Source organism: Pinus tabuliformis, chromosome 9 (genome assembly GCF_031772625.1).
Source record: "Pinus tabuliformis cultivar Carrire ecotype Pingquan chromosome 9, CPIR1, whole genome shotgun sequence".
NCBI classification, from domain to species: domain Eukaryota; kingdom Viridiplantae; phylum Streptophyta; class Pinopsida; order Pinales; family Pinaceae; genus Pinus; species Pinus tabuliformis.
This window is the reverse complement of record NC_142307.1, coordinates 898,278,079-898,287,014: the sequence shown is the minus strand read 5'-3', so window position 1 is coordinate 898,287,014 and position 8,936 is coordinate 898,278,079.

The window sequence follows — 8,936 nt, the reverse complement described above, 5'->3', positions numbered from 1 at the left end:
TCGATCCATGTGAGAGATGTTCTGGAGTCGAACATGGAAAGACATCGCTTGATTACCAGCCAATGATGTAAGCTGTTAACAGGTGCGAGAGGAATCACCGATAATGATAATGACCCTCAATGTATTGCAGTACAATTCACGTGGTGTGAATAAAGGACTTGGCGTTGAACAACACGCAAAATCTTTCGGTCGAAGGCCATTGATGTAAACCTGTTGCTGGAAGTTAGAAACTTGCCATTGAGGCATGCAAGCTTCAAAGTACTGAAACGGGTGTTCCTAGATCAACTTCTTGGATAATGAGCTGATGTCGACAAGAAGCGATCCGTCATAGGAAGGCCTTAATGAATCCCACATCCATGACACAGAACAAAGCAAATGATTTTAATGGAGGTGGAAATGATCTGGTGATATAAGGTTCAGGGTGGCGGTCATGAAAGAAGGGAGCGTAAATGTATTGCAGCGGGTGAGACACAGGTGAATTCTCTGAGTGACTTATCTTGAACATATCGGCGATAATGACGTGATGGATTGGTAGCATTAACCCCAAATGTGGATGGTGTGATGGGACCATGATGATGTGGCCGGTGAATGAAACAACCCAACCTGACTTGGATGCAGAGTGAAAGTGTTATGTTCAAGAGCGACTTGCTACCAACAAAGTTTCTTCAAGTTTTCTTCCCAATTTTTCCCGAGTCATTGCTCACCAGTACCTCTTTATTTTTGTGAAGCTTGAGGAGGATAACATATGCTTGTTCTATAATTTTCCCTTCGGGCAAACCCATCGCTATGTTTTAACGAGCCTAGCGATAGTGAAACTCGTTCTTGTCTGCTATGGACAAGTTTGTCGCTATTAGGTTTTAACGAGTTTAATGACAAAGATAACTCCGTCCTTTTCAATTTTAGAGAGTCTGAAAAGGGACATAAAGTAAACTCCAAAATCCCTTTTTCGTCATCTAATCCCTTAAATCCGAAAAAGTATAAAACAATACAGAAGGGATGAATTTTCGATACTTTTTAACGAGCCGAACAAAACAAGCACTCGATCTTTTTGTGTAATAATCCCTCAAGTCCAAAAAGATTAAAATCTAAAGGAGGGATAGCACTTCCAGTCCCTTTAACGAGCTGGAGAGGCCAATGGCTCGGCAATCTTTTCATATTTTACGAGTCAGTTGAAAAGAGCTTAAAGGAGACTCGTCTTTGAGGAACGAGTGATAAAATTAGGTAGCAGTTGATTCCAGGTAAGGTTTGGAATTTTCCATTCATGGCAGTGTTACAAGGATGGCTAGCGGGATCACTCTTCGCAGTTGTTCCTCAAAAGGGGTAAACAATCAAATGGAGGTGAATGATCGGCCAATACAGAGTGGAGGTGATGATGGGAACACGACCAAGGCTTTAAAGGCTGAAGTACTACATTCACGATGATTATTTACCGGGAATTGGTTCATTTTTATTGAGCTTAAACGCTGGGGAAAACATTTTCTCATTGCTTATGTTTATTTTTTAACGAGCATGAAGTCTGCGTTAAAACTGCTCGATTATTCCAGTCGTATAATCAGAATGTCTCATATATGAAAACGGCAATTTTTATAGTTTTTCCCCACATCCTTTCTTTATGCAAGTTAGGAAACGACCAATCCTACGAGTTTAAAGGGTTAGAGGACCTACAAATTTAGAAAATAAATGGTCGCTCTTCGCTTGCACGCAAAAAGGTTTGCATGCCCCCAGGTATAAAATAAAGCTTCAAGGTCACCTTTTATTCTCCCGACAAAACATTTGTTTTATCAGGAAAGGTCTACCTCTTTCAGGTTACCAAAGATTGTTCTATTCACACCGCAAAAAGAACACTTCTTCGGTGATATCTACCGAAATAGACAAAGGCGACTGGTGAAGACGCCTCCACTCACATAACTTTGACGAGGGAATCTTATTCCAATCTAACCCCCTTTTCCAATCATGGACGTGAGTACAGACTAGTCATATATCTCTCACGGAAACCTACCCTATACCCGAAGTTTTCCTGCCGAAGCAGACCAGGGTGCATGCCCCCTGGGGTTCAGTCATGTCCCCTGAATCACTCGCGCTCATCAGGTGGGCAGACTGGGGATTGATGAGACATTCCTTGTGTGAAAAGACCATTCAGGGATGGTATATGACTATTTGCTATGTGTGATCCGGGAAATGAAAGCTGGTCTACGAGCTTGACCACTCTTCCTTCATGCGGAAAACACATTACTCTAAAGAGTGATGAGACAATGGCTCCCATGCAATAAATATAGTCTAGTCCAAGGAGTAGATTATAATCCAGGGGTCCTTGGACTACCATTACGTTCATATGAATGGTTTTCCCTCTCAATGTTATGGGCACATTGGGAAGGATCCCTAACGGTCGACTGGTTGCTTTGTCGAAGCCTGTTAGATTTCTCATCTCAGGCAAAAGCGATGGCGAACCAAGCGCTTTCCAAGCAGTCGAGGAAAGGATACTCACAGAAGCCCCTTCATCTATGATGGTACCGGCCATAACCATTCTATATATTTGAGCAATGATTCGGAATGGTATACTAGTCGGTAAATGGGGTTTGCCTAGTTGATTCCTGTCAAAGGAAACAACTAGGTTGCTTGGAGGTGGGACCGAATAGACGGCCGGGTACGACTCTGATGAACTTCCTTCCTGCGGTAAAGGAATGGGTAAATTTCCCCCTTGTTCATCGGAGTCCGTGCTTACGAAAAGAATTTTGACGGTGTCATCCTTGTTCTCTTCGATGACTGTATCATCTGAAGATGGAACCTCTGAAGGCAAGACCAGGTCAACTGCCACCTCGACCTTTTGACTTTTGTCTGGTATGGGTTCAGATGGTTTGTCTTCAATGATAGACGCTTCGGCCGACCACCTGGGCGGGTCAGCCGGATTTTCAACTAGTGACAGACTCGGCAAGAGTTTTTTGTATCCGGGAGGAAGTCGTAACGGTTAAACCGGAAGATCATCCAAAACTCTTTTAGCCTCGTCTAAGAAGGGATAACGGTGAACTTCATGATCGCCTTCGCACAGTTTACAAGGAAATCTATATTTTCCTTTTTGTCCTGGGGCTTCACTTTCACTAGTCGACGGTGTGTTTTCAACATGACCATCAGAGGTTGACGATACCGGGTTGTGCAAATGAGGAGACCAGTCCCTTAAGATCCGAGGGATGCAAGGACAATCTCTATGATAGTGGTCTCCTTTTCAAATGACACATGGTGATTTAGGCCTGGTCGGTGCAGTGTGTGGATTTTCGCTAGACGACGCTTGGTTGCCCCCTTTTGCTTTTGGCTCCTTCTTCTTCTTCTCTTTCTTATTCTTTTCCTTCTTCTTCTCAGATATTTGATTTTTGGCTTTATCAGCCCCATCAAGCGAAGAGGAAGGAGGAGAGGAAGAATTGGAGGAAGTAGAGGGTTGGGGGGTAACTCTGGATTCGTCTGGTTGCTGACTCGATTATTCAGGAATTGCGGTGTTCTGAATGATAGAGGTTGAGAAGAGCCATACGGGCAAGCCAATTGTCAATCCTGGAAGCGACAATGTGGCCATATGGGGTGCACCAACATCTCCCCAAGAGGAGAAGGGACTAGGATTTCCTCCAAGGGGAATTCCTTGGTTGGTGGATTCCATTTTCTCAACCTAAGATCAACGTAGGAAAGGTGATGATTATTCCGTTTAAAATAAATTTTAGACGCTTTGACACAACTTGTTTTTTCAATTTTTAAGAGTCGAGAAAAAACAAAAGATGACTCTAGTCGCCTTCGATTTTTAATGAGCCTGAAGTGACAAGTGCTCAGATGGACCTTTTCCATTAAGGAGTCTAAAAAGGAACGAAAGGGACTGCTCTGGAAATCTACGCAGAGGGATTACCAAACCAATCGCAAAACTACAGAATACTTTTTACGGTACAGCAGTCAATCTTCCCGAATGTTGTGTTCAGTGCATTGCGATTGATAGGGCGGAAGACACGCCTTCCTCTGGATAAAGGATTAAGCCTATTGTGGTCTCCCAAAATATACTCGATGGTATGTGGGAGCACAAGTCCGTACTGACACTTATCGTCTCAAAGTGGAGGAATCACCCAACCAATAGTGAGAACAACAGTTACCAGGCTTTACGACGCCGGAATACGTCTCTAGCCTAGACTTCTAGATGTTGTGCGTTAGGTTCCAAAGCATTGTTAGATTCATTAAATTTATTTTATAGTTGATCTTGCTTAAGAAATTTGCCTTTCAGGTTAACCGCGGGATGTAGATGTACAATTCCTAAAATGCAATCTAAGATGATAAACAGTCTTTTATCTTCTTTGTGCAATGAAAATCCTAGCTACTAAGGAAAGAAAGACAAAATTCTTTCAACAAAGAGCAAAGAGCACACACTATATGCACTGTCCTAAATCAAACCAATCAAACAGTCTAAATGCAAATGCACATGCATGCATTTGTTTTCAGCCTTCTTAATATGTGAATGATAAAAAGAAAGCTAATGCGCAAATCTGAATTACTTTTCAAGCGACAATTACTAACAAGTTTCTTTTCAAAATAAAAAAGGAAGATAATGAAAACACTTAGCGATTTGGAAATGAATACTTGCTTTCAACACTAGAAAAACTACAAATTCAGATCAAATACACTAGTAACAGGGTAATTGACTATCAAGAGCAATCAGACTCTCTTCTATGACTGAAAACGACACTTGCGACACTTTCAAATCAAGAAACGACAGTACAATTACGTTACTTTTTGCAAAGGAGAACTGAAAATGGCTTAACAAATACACAAAAACATTTATAGTTCTTTGCACAATGGAGGCGGAATAACAGCAAGGAAAGGGGTTTCAAACAGAGGTATATTGACTACAAGCAGCAAAATTCATGAATAGAACTGAAAAGAATGAACACAGAAACCAAAATTCAGGAACAATGCCTAGTCTGATCAGCGCACCTGTAACGCAGTGAATTTGAAATGCAGCACACCTACTACACTCGGGAAGTGCGCTGAAGTTCAGATTCATAGAACAGAGAGTGCGTTGGGCCAGGGACGAGACTTTGCTTGGGTTCCAGGTCACAATTTGCAGTTCAGTTCAGGGATTTTGGCCGAGCAAGTGGTAATCAGTAAATCAACGACAGGGGTAGATCTAAAGAGGTTACTAGAGCCACCACAAGGGCAATTAGAGAGTTTGTAAATTAGTTGCTTAATTCATAAACAAAACCTGGAGATTGATTGAAGCGGCATTTATCTACTTTGCATTTGCATAGCAAATGTAGTTCGAAAGCTACCTGGCTCAACTTCGTGCTCCATCTGTAAGTTTATAAAATAAACAACAAGGTAGATAAACAAACAACCTAGTCATTCCCCAGTGGAGTCACCATTTTGTTACAGGGAAAAGTGCCTATGCAGAACTGCTAATCCCACTAAGGTGTGGTAGATACCTTAGAAACAAACAAAGTAAAGCTACTTTCATTTTACCTTTATGAAATATAGACGAGAGAAGAATAAAGGAGACCAACCTCTATCTTGCGCTTGGTTCCTAGTTCGATTCCTCTCTCTTCTGATAGTCCTTTGCTACTTGCTTCCTTGTACACCCAGCTTCACAGAGTACCTGTAGAATCATAGCAGCATAACACTATACAAGAACATGGATCTATTATCATAAACAATCTAGGATCAGATGTAAATTGACCATACAAATGCATAAAACATAAATGACACAAGAGTATGGAGGAAAACTTGAATAGCTTTATTGATAATCAAGAAAGAGCCAAGAGAGTTACAACCAGTTGTTCAGACCCAGCATCATCCTCTCAGCAAGTAAGCCCTTCTTCACCTCATGCAAAGCTTAGATCACCCAACACTATGACGTTGCCTCAAGAAACCAACAGCAATTCCTTACAAGATGCAAAATTCCAGCCTCTGGATCTCTGGGATGAGGGATCCATATATAGATATCTGTAAGGGAGATGAGTCAACTTGTGATTTGATTAGTGTCTTCCCTCTGATAGTTCTTGCTTACACTTTGAGATTGATGATCTCTTACTCATCCGTGGTCGAATTCAGACAGGCAAGTGTCATAGGAGAAGTTTCTGGAAGATTCCATGCCTCTCCACCTCGCGGATTGACACTGCCATTTGTCACTTCTTGCCCATCGCACCCCATAGAAGGGATTTTTGAAATGCAACGCACCCACAGAGTGTACTTAGGTGAGATGCAACGCACTTTGCCTATGGAGCAGGTGAAATGATCTTGTTTTGACCGGTTTTGAGTGTTTTTTCATGGAGAACTTCTGTAAGAAGCTGTAATCAGTTGACCTTGTTCCTTTAGGGGTTGGAACAACACTTTTAGGGACTTAGGAGCCCTTGGTTTATGGACATTTTATGCTTGGGGTTGCAGTGCCCAAAAATGTCTATAACAAGGAGGGAGTGACAAGGTATGCTAGGTAGTGACAAGGAATGCCAAAGTACCAGGGAAACATGCTAAGATGTGCCAAATACCAGGGAAACATGCCAAGATGTGTCAAGTACTAGGGTGTGCCAATGAATGCTAGGGAGTGTCAAGGAGTACCATGGAAACACAAGGTAGAACTATTTCAAAATGCATGGAAATGAATTGATAAGAGTGTGTGATAGGGATTGTCAGTGAGTTTCAAGTGTGCTAAGGAGGGAGTGACAAGGTTATATGTTAGATAGTGGCAAGGCATGCTAGAGTGCCATGGCATGTCAGGGAGAAGTACGGTGTGCTAGGGAGTGCTAAAACATGCCAAGGAATGCAGGGGATGCTAACATGTGCCACATAGTGCCAAGGGATTGTTAGACGTGCCAACTGTTATGGTATGTCAAGATGTAAACTATGTTGCTTAGTTGTTTTATGGCCACGGTTGGATGTGAGCCTTGACTTGGTAACTTATTAAGTGGGATGAGTTGAGATTGGACATGAGTAGCCTAAGATGAGTTATAGTAAGTTCTTAGGTGAACAAGGCATAGTCTAGTTGTAGTAACCATAACTTGTTCAAGTTGTTGTAGTTGAGGCAAGACTTGGTTGGGTTCGCAAGTCACAAAAAAGTAAGGGTAGTTTTGAGGGCATGATAGATAATGAGTGTCAGGGCATGCAAAGGAATGAAAAGGCATGTTGACACATTCCAGACAATTCCAATGCATGTTGAGGAGTGTTAAGGAGTGTCAGGGCATCACAAGGGATAACTAGGTCAAAATGCATGGAAATGAATGAATAAGAGTGTGTGGCAATGAGTGTCAGTGAATTCTAGGTGTCCCAAGGATGGAGTATGTTAGGAGAAGTTTAGAATAGGACTTGCAGGAGGAAAGACTATGGTTGCAATAAGGGGTTGGACAAAGAAATTTCAAACAAAGGGAGACTTTGGGTTGGGCACAACATTGTTTTGCCAATGACATGGTTAGGTTCCCAATCCACAACAAAAGTAAGGCTATCTATGAGGGCATGACAACAATGGAGTGCCAAGGTGTGCCATGGAATGCTAGGAAGTACTAACACATGCTAGGTAGTTCCAAGGCATTTTAGGCATGCCAAGATGTGCTAGGTTCCAGGGTGTGGCGCCAACACATGTTAGGGAGTGGTAGGGCTAAGTGTCAGGGAAACACAATGGAGCATTAGTTTCAAATGCATGGAAATGAATTAATATGAGTGTGTGATAGGGAGTGTCAACAAGTTCCAAGTGTGCTAAGGAGGGAGTGACAAGGTATGCTAGGAAGTGGCAAGGTATGCTAGGTAGTTCCAAGGCATGCTAGAGTGCTAGGGAAGCATGTCAAGATGTGCCAAGTGACAAGGTGTGCCAATGCATGCTAAGGAGTGTTAGTGAGTGCTAGGGAAACACAAGGGAGAACTAGGTCAAAATGCATGGGAAATGAATGAATAAGAGTGTGTGTGAGGGAGTGTCAATGAGTTCCAGGTGTGCTAAGGAGGGAGTGACATGGTATGCTAAGTAGTGCTAAGGCATGGTAGAGTGTTAGGGTAGCATGCATCCAAGATGTGCCAGGTGCAAGGGTGTACCAATGCATGCTAGGAAGTGTTAGGGAGTGAATTGACTTGGTAACTTGTTAAGTGGGATGAGTTGAGATTGGACATGAGTAACGTAAGATGAGTTACGGGTAGTTCTTAGTTAAACAAGGCATATGTTGAATTTTCATGACACATGAGAATATGGGTTTGGTCTTAGAATATTTGATGCAAACACTCTCAAGTGCCACAACAAATATACTTTGCACAAAGAAATCTATGCACATTAGCTAATCAACTAGCGCACATGCAAATTTTTAACTTTTTCAAACCCTTCTTTGTTATATTACAAACTTTAATAGAAAAGGCTAGAGCTCCTGTACAAGGGATCATTTCCCTTTACAATCACATTGATACAAGGAATACAATTAGGGCTTGGTGTTAGTCCTTTGACAACCAATCTACCTTGAACAAGACAACACTTGACCTACTTGTTGATGTTGGCCACACACAAACCTTTTAGTCCACGTGTCCCAAACACATCTAGCAAGTCGTATTGCCTCCCATTCTGCAACTCCTCAATCTGCCTCTATCAATAAACATAACTCCTTTAGGTTATTGAACTCATCTCAACACAAGTTTCCCTTTAGCTACCTCCTTTTTCCTTCAAGGTCTGCAACACTTAGGGTATTCGATCAGTTGCTCACAACTCTGTTTGTGAACAACTCTTTGGTCTTCCGAATTTTTCCATACTGCTTCTCCAAGATGACAAGTCTAGGACTATGGTGGCTTCCCTTGTTCTCACTAAATCAATCCTCTACAATAGTGTGAACTAGGTCTAGTTGGCTAGCCCACTTGACAGCTACTTTAGTCCTTCAAAGTTTGCATGTCCTTACACCCAATACACCTACCCTTCTACCAGTCTTGTTGTCCTTCACAAGTATAGGACTTAGGGA